General features: G+C 44.2%; 1 non-coding gene across 1 annotated transcript; it reads left to right on the top strand.

The window, feature by feature from the left end:
- The first annotated feature begins 223 nt into the window (after window positions 1–223).
- Window positions 224–297, top strand: TRNAS-ACU (transfer RNA serine (anticodon ACU)). Its single transcript has one exon. It is a non-coding gene; the product is annotated as a tRNA-Ser (tRNA).
- Window positions 298–13,002: the final 12,705 nt, after the last annotated feature.

Below are 13,002 nucleotides of genomic sequence, written 5' to 3'. Positions count from 1 at the left end.
TATGGGCCCAGCATGCTTCCATTGCAGTACTCTGCTGCACATGTAAGTGCAAGAGATCCTGAAGCACTCACTCATCATGGGAAAGTACCAAGGTGTTTCTTCGTTGGTTGATCTAAGAAACATCTTACAAAAACTCTCCAGATTATTGACTTTTTAAAGTTTTTCTAGGAAACGTTCTAGATGAATGCTTATTAGCCTTTGTCAGTATGCACTTTTGCAAAGTGTCTCTGTGGCGCAATCAGTTAGTGTGTTTGGCTACTAACCAAAAGGTTGGTGGTTCAATCCCACCCAGGGACGTAATTGACCTTGTTATCAGGTTTTGGTGATCTTTAAGTAGACAAGTCAAAATTTCAACCTCCCTCTTATGATGTAGGTTACCTGGCCTTCTCTGATGTAATCAGAGTTAGATTTGATTAAGTGATTTTATAAAAAACAGCTAGGAAGCACAATTTAGCAGTGGGTTGCAGAAAAAAAAAATATGCTAGCAGAAAAATCCAATTGAGTGATTAAACAGCTCTTCATTTTCTGGCTTTATTTTTATGCTAACAAATTTGTTCTCTGAAAAGTGTCCACAAAGCCAAGTCTCTGATTAACACCTTTGTAGGGATGGTTTTTCACCTATTACTAAATTAAACTTGCTTCATTGGAAAGGCAGCAAGATGCATCCTCATTTCAATGTCTACTGAAATAATACGGGTTGACACCAGGAAACATTAACGCCACTGCATCCTTGCTGCTTTCTCATGTGGAAGTCTGTTTAATGTGAAAACAAGGTGATATCTAATTAGCACACAGGTAAGGAATTAAGAAAATCTTTATTTAAGGGTGAAGATGTTTCTCACAAAATCGTTGCCCCAATGCATCATTGAAATTCAAGCTGGAAAGATGATTTTAATATATCACTTGTACATTTTGTATTGCTCTTCTGGTGACAATGTAGTTTGTTTTTGTCAATTACCATTTTAATAATAGGGTAAAGAAAATTAAGTGGATTTTTGAAAGAAAACAATACTGTCAATATACTATTAAAACAAATTAAAATGGTAAAAGTTATTGTACTTTAAGTAAAAATAAAAGAGCTAAAATATCAATCCCAGTTTTGGATTACTTTAATTAACAAAAAAAAATGCATATAGCAGAGGATAGTTTCAATCTGCCTACCTCTGGGTTATGGGCCCAGCATGCTTCCATTGCAGTACTCTGCTGCACATGTAAGTGCAAGAGATCCTGAAGCACTCACTCATCATGGGAAAGTACCAATGTGTTTCTTCGTTGGTTGATTTAAGAAAATTCTTACAAAAACTCTCCAGATTATTGACTTTTTAAAGTTTTTCTAGGAAACGTTTTAGATGAATGCTTATTAGCCTTTGTCAGTACGTACTTTTTGCAAAGTGTCTCTGTGGCGCAATTGGTTAGTGTGTTCGGCTATTAACCAAAAGGTTGGTGGTTCAATCCCACCCAGGGACGTAATTGACCTTGTTATCAGATTTTGGTGATCTTTAAGTAGACAAGTCAAAATTTCAAACCCCCTCTTATGGTGTAGGGTACCTGGCCTTCTCTGATGTAATCAGAGTTAGATTTGATTACGTGATTTTATAAAAAAAACAGATAGGAAGTACAATTTAGCAGTGGGTTGCAGAGAAAAAGAAAAATGCTGGCAGAAAAATCCTATTGAGTGATTAAACAGCTCTTCATTTTCTGGCTTTATTTTTATGCTAACAAATTTGTTCTCTGAAAAGTGTCCACAAAGCCAAGTCTCTGATTAACACCTTTGTAGGGATGGTTTTTCACCTATTACTAAATTAAACTTGCTTCATTGGAAAGGCAGCAAGATGCATCCTCATTTCAATGTCTACTGAAATAATACAGGTTGACACCAGGAAACATTAACGCCACTGCATCCTTGCTGCTTTCTCATGTGGAAGTCTGTTTAATGTGAAAACAAGGTGATATCTAATTAGCACACAGGTAAGGAATTAAGAAAATATTTAAGGGTGAAGATGTTTCTCACAAAATCGTTGCCCCAATGCATCATTGAAATTCAAGCTGGAAAGATGATTTTAATATATCACTTGTACATTTTGTATTGCTCTTCTGGTGACAATGTAGTTTGTTTTTGTCAATTACCATTTTAATAATAGGGTAAAGAAAATTAAGTGGGTTTTTGAAAGAAAACAATACTGTCAATATACTATTAAAACAAATTAAAATGGTAAAAGTTATTGTACTTTAAGTAAAAATAAAAGAGCTAAAATATCAATCCCAGTTTTGGATTACTTTAATTAACAAAAAAAATGCATATAGCAGAGGATAGTTTCAATCTGCCTACCTCTGGGTTATAGGCCCAGCATGCTTCCATTGCAGTACTCTGCTGCACATGTAAGTGCAAGAGATCCTGAAGCACTCACTCATCATGGGAAAGTACCAATATGTTTCTTCGTTGGTTGATTTAAGAAACATCTTACAAAAACTCTCCAGATTATTGACTTTTTAAAGTTTTTCTAGGAAACGTTCTAGATGAATGCTTATTAGCCTTTGTCAGTATGTGCTTTTTGCAAAGTGTCTCTGTGGCGCAATCGGTTAGTGTGTTCGGTTATTAACCAAAAGGTTGGTGGTTCAATCCCACCCAGGGACGTAATTGACCTTGTTATCAGATTTTGGTGATCTTTAAGTAGACAAGTCAAAGTTTCAAACCCCCTCTTATGGTGTAGGGTACCTGGCCTTCTCTGATGTAATCAGAGTTAGATTTGATTAAGTGATTTTATAAAAAAACAGATAGGAAGTACAATTTAGCAGTGGGTTGCAGAGAAAAAGAAAAATGCTGGCAGAAAAATCCAATTGAGTGATTAAACAGCTCTTCATTTTCTGGCTTTATTTTTATGCTAACAAATTTGTTCTCTGAAAAGTGTCCACAAAGCCAAGTCTCTGATTAACACCTTTGTAGGGATGGTTTTTCACCTATTACTAAATTAAACTTGCTTAATTGGAAAGGCAGCAAGATGCATCCTCATTTCAATGTCTACTGAAATAATACAGGTTGACACCAGGAAACATTAACGCCACTGCATCCTTGCTGCTTTCTCATGTGGAAGTCTGTTTAATGTGAAAACAAGGTGATATCTAATTAGCACACAGGTAAGGAATTAAGAAAATATTTAAGGGTGAAGATGTTTCTCACAAAATCATTGCCCCAATGCATCATTGAAATTCAAGCTGGAAAGATGATTTTAATATATCACTTGTATATTTTGTATTGCTCTTCTGGTGACAATGTAGTTTGTTTTTGTCAATTACCATTTTAATAATAGGGTAAAGAAAATGAAGTGGATTTTTGAAAGAAAACAATACTGTCAATATACTATTAAAACAAATTAAAATGGTAAAAGTTATTGTACTTTAAGTAAAAATAAAAGAGACAAAATATCAATCCCAGTTTTGGATTACTTTAATTAACAAAAAAAAATGCATATAGCAGAGGATAGTTTCAATCTGCATACCTCTGGGTTATGGGCCCAGCATGCTTCCATTGCAGTACTCTGCTGCACATGTAAGTGCAAGAGATCCTGAAGCACTCACTCATCATGGGAAAGTACCAATGTGTTTCTTCGTTGGTTGATGGAAGAAACATCTTACAAAAACTCTCCAGATTATTGACTTTTTAAAGTTTTTCTAGGAAACATTTTAGATGAATGCTTATTAGCCTTTGTCAGTATGGACTTTTGCAAAGTGTCTCTGTGGCGCAATCAGTTAGTATGTACGGCTATTAACCATAAGGTTGGTGGTTCAATCCCACCCAGGGACCTAATTGACCTTGTTATCAGATTTTGGTGATCTTTAAGTAGACAAGTCAAAATTTCAAACCCCCTGTTATGGTGTAGGGTACCTGGCCTTCTCTGATGTAATCAGAGTTAGATTTGATTCAGTGATTTTATAAAAACAGCTAGGAAGCACAATTTAGCAGTGGGTTGCAGAGAAAAAAAATATGCTGGCAGAAAAATCCAATTGAGTGATTAAACAGCTCTTCATTTTCTGGCTTTATTTTTATGCTAACAAATTTGTTCTCTGAAAAGTGTCCACAAAGCCAAGTCTCTGATTAACACCTTTGTAAGGATGGTTTTTCACCTATTACTAAATTAAACTTGCTTCATTGGAAAGGCAGCAAGATGCATCCTCATTTCAATGGTAAGTCAACCTTCTTGCCCTATGTTCCCTCTCAACGGATGAAGACGCATCATTATCTACCGCAGTCATTTTGGCCCAATAGATATGCAAGAAGTTAAGATTCCCCTTTCTTTGCAGGTAGAGGAAGGAAAAGGAAGAGGTCTGTAGCCTCTTCAAGATCGCAGGACCAGAGATTGTCCTCTGCTTCTGCCAAATCCACTGCATGACACTGGGGCTTTCTTGCAGGAGCCCACACCAGTGGGGGCACGTCTAAAACTCTTCAGTCAGTTCTGGATTCATTCGGACCTGGACTCGTGGGTTTTACAAATAGTGTCCCAAGGGTACAAACTGGGGTTTCAAGACGTTCCCCCTCACGGATTGTTCAAATTGGCCTTAGTCAGCAGGGAGAAGGTTTTTATTCAAGCCTCTTCGTGGTCCCGAAGCCGGACGGCTCAGTCAGACCAATCTTAAATCTGAAATCCCTCAATTTCTTCCTAAAGAAATTCAATTTCAAGATGGAATTTCTCAGGGCAGTGATCTCCAGTCCGGAGGACGGAGATTTCATGGTTTTGGTAGACATAAAGGATGCCTACTTACATGTTCCCATTTATCCACTGCCTCAAGCTACCTAAGGTTTGCAATTCAGGATTGTCATTACCAATTTCAGACATTGCCGTTTGGTCTGTCCACGGCTCCGAGGATTTTCACCAGGGTGATGGCGGAAATTATGGTTCTCCTTCGCAAGCAAGGAGTCACAATTATCCCGTACTTGGATGATCTCCTGATAAAGGCGAGATCCAGGGACCAGTTGGTGCAAAACATTGCACTCTCCCTGACAGTTCTTCAACAACATGGTTGGCTCCTAAACTTGCCAAAATCGCAGTTGGTCCCAATGACGCGGTTGTTGTTTTTGGGAGTCATACTGTTAGGCGCCGGGGTCCGCTTGATGGTCTGCGCGGCCCGGCGCCTAGCAACTAGAGACGCCGTGCACGTACAGCCACCGGCTCCCTAGCAACGCTAGACGCCGGGCGCGCTGAGCCGCACAGACCCTAGCAACGGGGACGCCACTGGCGGACCGCGTTCCCCGTTGCTAGGCTTTAGGAAATTAAGATATTCACCTGCTCTCTGGCCGTGCAGCAAGGCAGCTGCACGGCATTTATTCTAATCAGCCTTTAGCAGCTGATTGGAGGACTCCTTGTTAAGTACACTCCCAGGGCTTCTCACAGACGCCGGTAATAGCTTCCTGCATGCTGCCTTTGTTTGCTAAGAGTCTGTTTCCAGTCCTGCTGTATCCGGTCATTCCAGTCCGCAGAAGTCCGGTATTCGGGAGTTGTCATCTCATCCCAAGAGGTCGTTTGGTTCCCTGGAGTCCTGACTGATCACCGTTTTATATCCAGTGGTGTTCGTGAGTTGCGGCTCTGCCGTGTGTTGCGGCTCAGCCGCTTTACCTTTTATATTTTGTGTTTGGAGCATTTGCGGAGGGTTCCGCTTCCACAAGTCCTCTCTGGTACTTGGCGGTGCCGGTTAGGAGAATTGGACAAGTGGATATTTTGGTTGTCCTTTTTCCTGGCGGTTTCTCCGCACATATTATAGTTTTGAGTTTGCTTAGCCCCTGGCCTGGTTGTTTAGTTAGAGGGCCTCTTGTTATCACCCTGTCTCGGGTTTCCCTTTGTCTCTCATTAAGACCGGGGGGCATCGAAGTTGGGCAGACATAATCCGCCCTTCAAACGCGGCTGCCAAGGGCTCAAGAAACCATAGTCTCGCAGGGGATTTCTGACAACACGGGTGAGACAACAGAGTTAGGGCGCCAGGGGCTATTTTCCTGTCCTGCTCCCTTCCCCAGCATTCCGTTCCAGTGCTCCAGTCCTTGCCATAAGATCTTCTCTGACCAGAGTGCTGGAATCATAACATTATTACCGGCCATACCAAAACTTAAAATTAAACGGGGTTTAATTTTTTCTCATTCAGTTTTGTGAGAGTTTATCGGCCTCATGAATCCAACAGGTTTAGGGCCAAATCCTGGTCAGCTCTTAGTCAGCCAGATTCAAGAACTTACTCAGATGGTTCAGGATCTTTCTCTTCGGGTGAAGTCGCAGGAAGATCTTTTGCGAGCTTCCCCAAGGGTAGTCCCTGAACCAAAGATGCATTTGCCTGACCGTTTTTCTGGTGATAGAAAAGAGTTTTTTAATTTTAAAGAATCCTGTAAACTTTATTTTCGTTTAAGACCGACTTCCTCGGGTACTGAATCTCAGCGGGTCGGGTTTATTATTTCTTTGCTCCAGGGGGATCCTCAGACCTGGGCATTTGGTTTAAGAGCAGAGGATCCGGCATTGTTGTCAGTTGACGCTTTTTTTGAGTCTTTAGGGCTCTTGTATGATGACCCTGATAGAGAGGCGTCCGCTGAAAGTCAGTTGCGCGCTCTCAGACAGGGTAGAAATCCTGCAGAGGTTTATTGTACGGAGTTTCGCCGTTGGTCGAACGACTGTGGCTGGAATGACCCAGCCCTGCGCAGTCAGTTTCGCCTCGGCTTATCAGAGTCTATAAAAGACAGTCTCCTTCAGTACCCCGCTCCTGAGACTCTCGATAAACTCATGGAGCTTTCTATTAAGATTGATCGTCGTCTCAGAGAGCGGAGGGCTGAAAAAGGAGCACCTGTAAGGTCAAGTCCGTGTGTATATTCCATTCCTGAAGACGTAGAGGAGACCATGCAGATGGATCTCTCCCGGCTGTCTCCTGAAGAAAGAGCCAGAAGGCAAAATTCTGGTCTTTGTCTGTACTGTGGGGGTAAGGGACATTTTGCTCGTAATTGTCCGAACAAGTCGGGAAACGCTTTGACCAGGTGAATTGTGAGGGGGTTCACCTAGGTCTGCAGCTTATCTCCTCGAATAACTCCCTTTTAGTCCCAGTTAAAGTTTCCTTTGGCAGCCTCAGTTCTTCGGTGTCGGCTTTTGTCGACAGTGGAGCTGCAGGAAACTTTATGGATTTAACTTGGGCTAAGGCCTTAGGCATTCCTCAGTTACCTTTGGGTAGGTGTGTCACCATGCATGGCTTAGATGGGAGTCCGCTGTCTAATGGGATTATTTCTCTCCGTACACCCCCTGTACTACTTACAGTAGGAGCTCTACATTCCGAGAAAATCGAGTTCTTTCTTACACATTGCCCTGCAGTTCCAGTTGTTCTGGGTCACCCTTGGCTGGCCTTTCATAATCCCACCATTGATTGGCGGTCGGGGGAGATTTCACATTGGGGTACTTTTTGTGATAAGGAATGTATCACGTTTCCAGTCAGAGTAGCAGCTATCATTCCAGAACTCATTCCGGTGGAATACCAGGAGTTTGCTGATGTTTTCTCCAAAGGCAATGCGGACATTCTGCCTCCCCATCGGCCTTATGATTGTGCTATTGAGTTAATTCCTGGTGCCGCATTGCCAAAGGGAAGATTATATGCATTATCCGGGCCAGAAACTGCGGCTATGAATGATTATGTAAAGGAGAGCCTTGAGAAAGGATTTATTAGACCATCAAAATCTCCTTTAAGTGCAGGCTTCTTCTTTGTGGAGAAAAAGGATGGCTCGCTTAGACCTTGCATTGATTTTAGAGCCCTGAATAAGATCTCAGTTAAAAACACCTATCCTTTGCCGTTGATTTCTGTACTCTTTGATCAGTTACGTTCTGCTGTGATTTTTTCTAAAATTGACCTTAGAGGAGCGTACAACCTCATCCGAATTAAATCTGGAGATGAGTGGAAAACGTCCTTCAGTACTCAGTCGGGTCACTACGAATACCTGGTGATGCCGTTCGGCCTGTCCAATGCTCCGGCAGTTTTTCAAGACCTCATTAACGATGTGCTCCGTGACTTCCTAGGGAAATTCGTGGTCGTTTACTTAGACGACATCCTGATTTTTTCTAAATCAATGGAACAACATGTTACCCAGGTGCGTCTGGTTCTTCAAAAGTTATGTGAGAATCATTTATATGCCAAGCTGGAGAAGTTTGAGTTTCATGTCACGGAAGTATCTTTTTTAGGGTACATAATTTCCCCTCAGGGATTTTCCATGGAACCAAAGAAACTCCAGGCCATCCTTAGTTGGGCGCAACCCACCAATTTAAAAGCTATTAAGCGTTTTTTAGGGTTTGCGAATTATTATAGGAGGTTCATTCATTCTTTTTCTGACCTGGTTGCTCCCATTGTAGCTCTGACAAAGAAAGGAGCGGATCCTACCAACTGGTCGCGTGAAGCTGAGTTGTCCTTCCGGGCCTTGAAACAAGCCTTTGTCTCGGCTCCAGTCCTTAGACATCCTAATCCGGAATTGCCCTTTGTGGTGGAGGTTGATGCCTCGGAGGTTGGAGTGGGGGCTATCCTTTCTCAAAAGGATCCGGAGTCTCTGGAGTTACATCCTTGTGCCTTTATGTCCAGGAAATTCTCCTCCGCTGAATCCAACTATGACGTTGGTAATCGGGAGTTACTGGCGGTAAAATGGGCTTTCGAGGAGTGGAGGCATTGGCTGGAGGGAGCAAAACATACTATTTCGGTATTGACTGACCATAAGAACCTGCAATACATTGAATCGGCTAAGCGGCTTAATGCCCGGCAGGCACATTGGGCATTATTTTTTACGCGTTTCAAATTTATAATCACTTTCAGGCCTGGTTCCAAGAATACTAAGGCTGATGCCCTGTCACATAGCTTTCTTCCGGTTCACAATAACAATCCTGTTACCCCCATACTTCCATCTTCGGTCATCTGGGCGGGCCTCACACAAGATTTATTTACCCAGTTAAAACAGCTTCAACACCAAGCTCCTAGAATTACTCCTGCTGGTCGTCTTTACGTCCCTGAGTTTTTGAGAGTTACTGTTTTAACGGAATTCCATGATAACAAAGTTTCAGGGCATCCAGGAGTCTCTAAGACATTGGAGTTAGTCTCTCGCTCAGTATGGTGGCCTGGTCTTTCTAAAGACGTCAAGGAATTTGTTTATTCATGTCAGGTTTGTGCACAGCATAAGGTTCCCCGTTCCTTGCCCATCGGGCAACTTATGCCCTTAAATGTTCCTCTCAGGCCGTGGTCTCATATTTCCATGGATTTTGTGGTTGACCTTCCCCTTTCAGCCGGATTCCGAGTCATATGGGTGGTAGTGGACCGTTTTAGTAAAATGGCTCATTTTATTGCTCTTCCCCGATTGCCTTCTGCCCAAGGGTTGGCAGTTTTGTTTCTCCGCCATGTATTCAGGCTTCATGGGTTGCCTACTGATATTGTTTCTGATCGGGGTCCACAATTCATCGCACAATTCTGGAAATGTTTTTGTGCCTCATTGAAGATGAAATTGTCGTTAACATCCGGTTACCACCCACAATCCAACGGGCAAACCGAACGAGTTAACCAATCATTGAAACAATATTTGCGCTTGTATTCAGCCAAACTCCAGAATGATTGGTCCGAGTTTCTTCCGTTGGCTGAATTTGCTTACAATAATTCTTGTCATTCCTCCACTAAAGAGTCTCCATTCTTTTCAGTTTTTGGTTTTCACCCCAGAGCTAATTCTTTTTTTCATCATTCCTCAGTCTCCTCGCTTACCTTAACCTCCCATCTCAGAGCCATTTGGAAAAAGGTGCACCTTGCTCTCAGAAAAGCGGCCTTTCGAGAGAAGAAATTTTCTGACAGGCTCCGACGTCCTTGCACTTTTAAGGTGGGAGATAGGGTGTGGTTGTCGACTCGCAACATCAGGCTTCGACAATCCTCAGCTAGACTGGGACCCAAATTTATTGGGCCATTTCTTATTATTAAAAGAGTCAACCCAGTTGCCTTTCGGTTACGTTTACCAAGATCTCTCAGGATTGGAAATACGTTTCATTGTTCCCTGTTGAAACAATACGTTTCTTCCAGTAGATTTCCTCGGAAGATCTCTCAGGGTAGATCTCCAGTGGATGTACAGGGACAACAGGAGTTCTTGGTAGAGAAGGTTCTCGATTCCAAATTGTCCCGGGATCGGCTGTATTTTCTGGTTCACTGGAAAGGCTATGGTCCGGAGGAAAGGTCTTGGGTCCTGGATAAGGATCTTCATGCCCCGAGGCTCAAGAGGGCATTTTTTCGGGAATTTCCTCAGAAACCTGGCTTTAGGGGTTCCTTGACCCCTCCTCAAGGGGGGGGTACTGTTAGGCGCCGGGGTCCGCTTGATGGTCTGCGCGGCCCGGCGCCTAGCAACTAGAGATGCCGTGCACGTACAGCCGCCGGCTCCCTAGCAACGCTAGACGCCGGGCGCGCTGAGCCGCACGGACCCTAGCAACGGGGACGCCACTGGCGGACCGCGTTCCCCGTTGCTAGGCTTTAGGAAATTAAGATATTCACCTGCTCTCTGGCCGTGCAGCAAGGCAGCTGCACGGCATTTATTCTAATCAGCCATTAGCAGCTGATTGGAGGACTCCTTGTTAAATACACTCCCAGGGCTTCTCACAGACGCCGGTAATAGCTTCCTGCATGCTGCCTTTGTTTGCTGAGAGTCTGTTTCCAGTCCTGCTGTATCCGGTCATTCCAGTCCGCAGACGTATTCGGGAGTTGTCATCTCATCCCAAGAGGTCGTTTGGTTCCCTGGAGTCCTGACTGATCACCGTTTTATATCCAGTGGTGTTCGTGAGTTGCGGCTCTGCCGTGTGTTGCGGCTCAGCCGCTTTACCTTTTATATTTTGTGTTTGGAGCATTTGCGGAGGGTTCCGCTTCCACAAGTCCTCTCTGGTACTCGGCGGTGCCGGGTAGGAGAATTGGACAAGTGGATATTTTGGTTGTCCTTTTTCCTGGCGGTTTCTCCGCACATATTATAGTTTTGAGTTTGCTTAGCCCCTGGCCTGGTTGTTTAGTTAGAGGGCCTCTTGTTATAACCCTGTCTCGGGTTTCCCTTTGTCTCTCATTAAGACCGGGGGGCATCGAAGTTGGGCAGACATAATCCGCCCTTCAAACGCAGCTGCCAAGGGCTCAAGAAACCATAGTCTCGCAGGGGATTTCTGACAACACGGGTGAGACAACAGAGTTAGGGCGCCAGGGGCTATTTTCCTGTCCTGCTCCCTTCCCCAGCATTCCGTTCCAGTGCTCCGGTCCTTGCCATAAGATCTTCTCTGACCAGAGTGCTGGAATCATAACACATACTGGACACAGAAGAGGTTTTCTTCCAGTGGAAAGGCTATGGAGATCCAGAGTCTGGTCAAACAAATTCTGAAACCAGCAAGAGTGTTAATCCATCAATGCATTCAGTTGCTGGGGAAGATGGTTGTGGCCTACGAGGCCATTCAGTTTGGCAGGTTCCATGCCAGAGTGTTCCAGTGGGACCTGTTGGACAATTGGTCCGGATCCCACCTACACATGCACCGGAGGATAATCCTGTCTTCCAAGACCAGAATCTCACTCCATTGGTGGCTGCACAGTTCTCACCTCCTAGAGGGGCGATGGTTCGGGATCCAGGACTGGATCCTAGGGACCACAGATGCAACCCTCCGAGGCTGGGGAGCAGTCACACAGGGGGAAAACGTCCAAGGAAGATGGTCAAGTCAGGAAAGTTGTCTCCACATAAATGTTCTGGAGTTAAGGGCCATTTAATAACTGCAGACACAGTACACACTGGGACGGGTGCCCAGCATCCTCAACAGACTAAGAGAAAAGGATTTACCGGTAGGTATTAAAATCCTAGTTTCTCTAACGTCCTAGAGGATGCTGGGGACTCCGTAAGGACCATGGGGATAGACGGGCTCCACAGAGTTCATGATCTTCACTGAGGTAGCGCACAGCACTGCAGCTGTGCGCCATTGCTCCCATACACCTCACATACTCCGGTCACTGTAAGGGTGCAGGGCGCAAGGGGGGGCGCCCTAGGCAGCAATATAAACCTCTTTTTGGCAAAAATATAACATATATACAGCTGGGCACTGTATATATGTATGAGCCCCCACCAATTTTACAGTTTAAGCGGGACAGAAGCCCGCCGCCGAGGGGGCGGGGCTTCTCCCTCAGCACTCACCAGCGCCATTTTTTCTCCACAGCACCGCTGAGAGGAAGCTCCCCGGACTCTCCCCTGCTTATACCACGGTAGAGAAGAGGGTTGAAAAGAGAGGGGGGGGGGCACATAATTCGGCGCAAATTACATACAGCAGCGCTACTGGACAAACATTAAGTTACTGTGTTATTCCTGGGTTATATAGCGCTGGGGAGTGTGCTGGCATACTCTCTCTCTGTCTCTCCAAAGGGCCTTGTGGGGAAACTGTCTTCAGAAAAAGTATTCCCTGTGTGTGTGGTGTGTCTGTACACGTGTGTCGACATGTCTGAGGAAGAAGGCTATATTAGAGAGGAGCGGGAGCAAATGAATGTGGTGTCTCCGCTGACACCTGATTGGATGGATATGTGGAATGTTTTAAATGCTAGTGTAAACTCATTGTACAAAAGATTAGACAAGGCTGAAGCTTTGGGACAGTCAGGGACTCAACCCATGCCTGATCCTATGTTGCAGGGACTGTCAGGGTCTCATAAGCGCCCACTATCCCAGATTGTTGACACAGATACCGACACGGATTCTGACTCCTGTGTCGATTACGATGATGCAAAGTTACAGCCAAAATTGGCAAAATCCATTCGATATATGATTATGGCAATAAAAGATGTTTTGCACATCACAGAGGAACCCCCTGTCCCTGACAAGAGGGTACATATGTACAAGGGAAAGAAGCCTGAGGTAACCTTTGAGGGGGTCACACGAGCTGAACGAGTTATGTGAAAAAGCTTGGGAATCTCCAGATAAAAGACTGCAGATTTCCAAAAGGATTCTTATGGCGTATCCTTTTCCATCAACGGATAGGTTACGAT

The sequence above is a fragment of the Pseudophryne corroboree genome, unplaced genomic scaffold, assembly GCF_028390025.1.
Source record: "Pseudophryne corroboree isolate aPseCor3 unplaced genomic scaffold, aPseCor3.hap2 scaffold_407, whole genome shotgun sequence".
In the NCBI taxonomy this organism is placed as follows: Eukaryota; Metazoa; Chordata; class Amphibia; order Anura; family Myobatrachidae; genus Pseudophryne; species Pseudophryne corroboree.
This window is presented reverse-complemented; position numbering and strand designations above follow the sequence as displayed.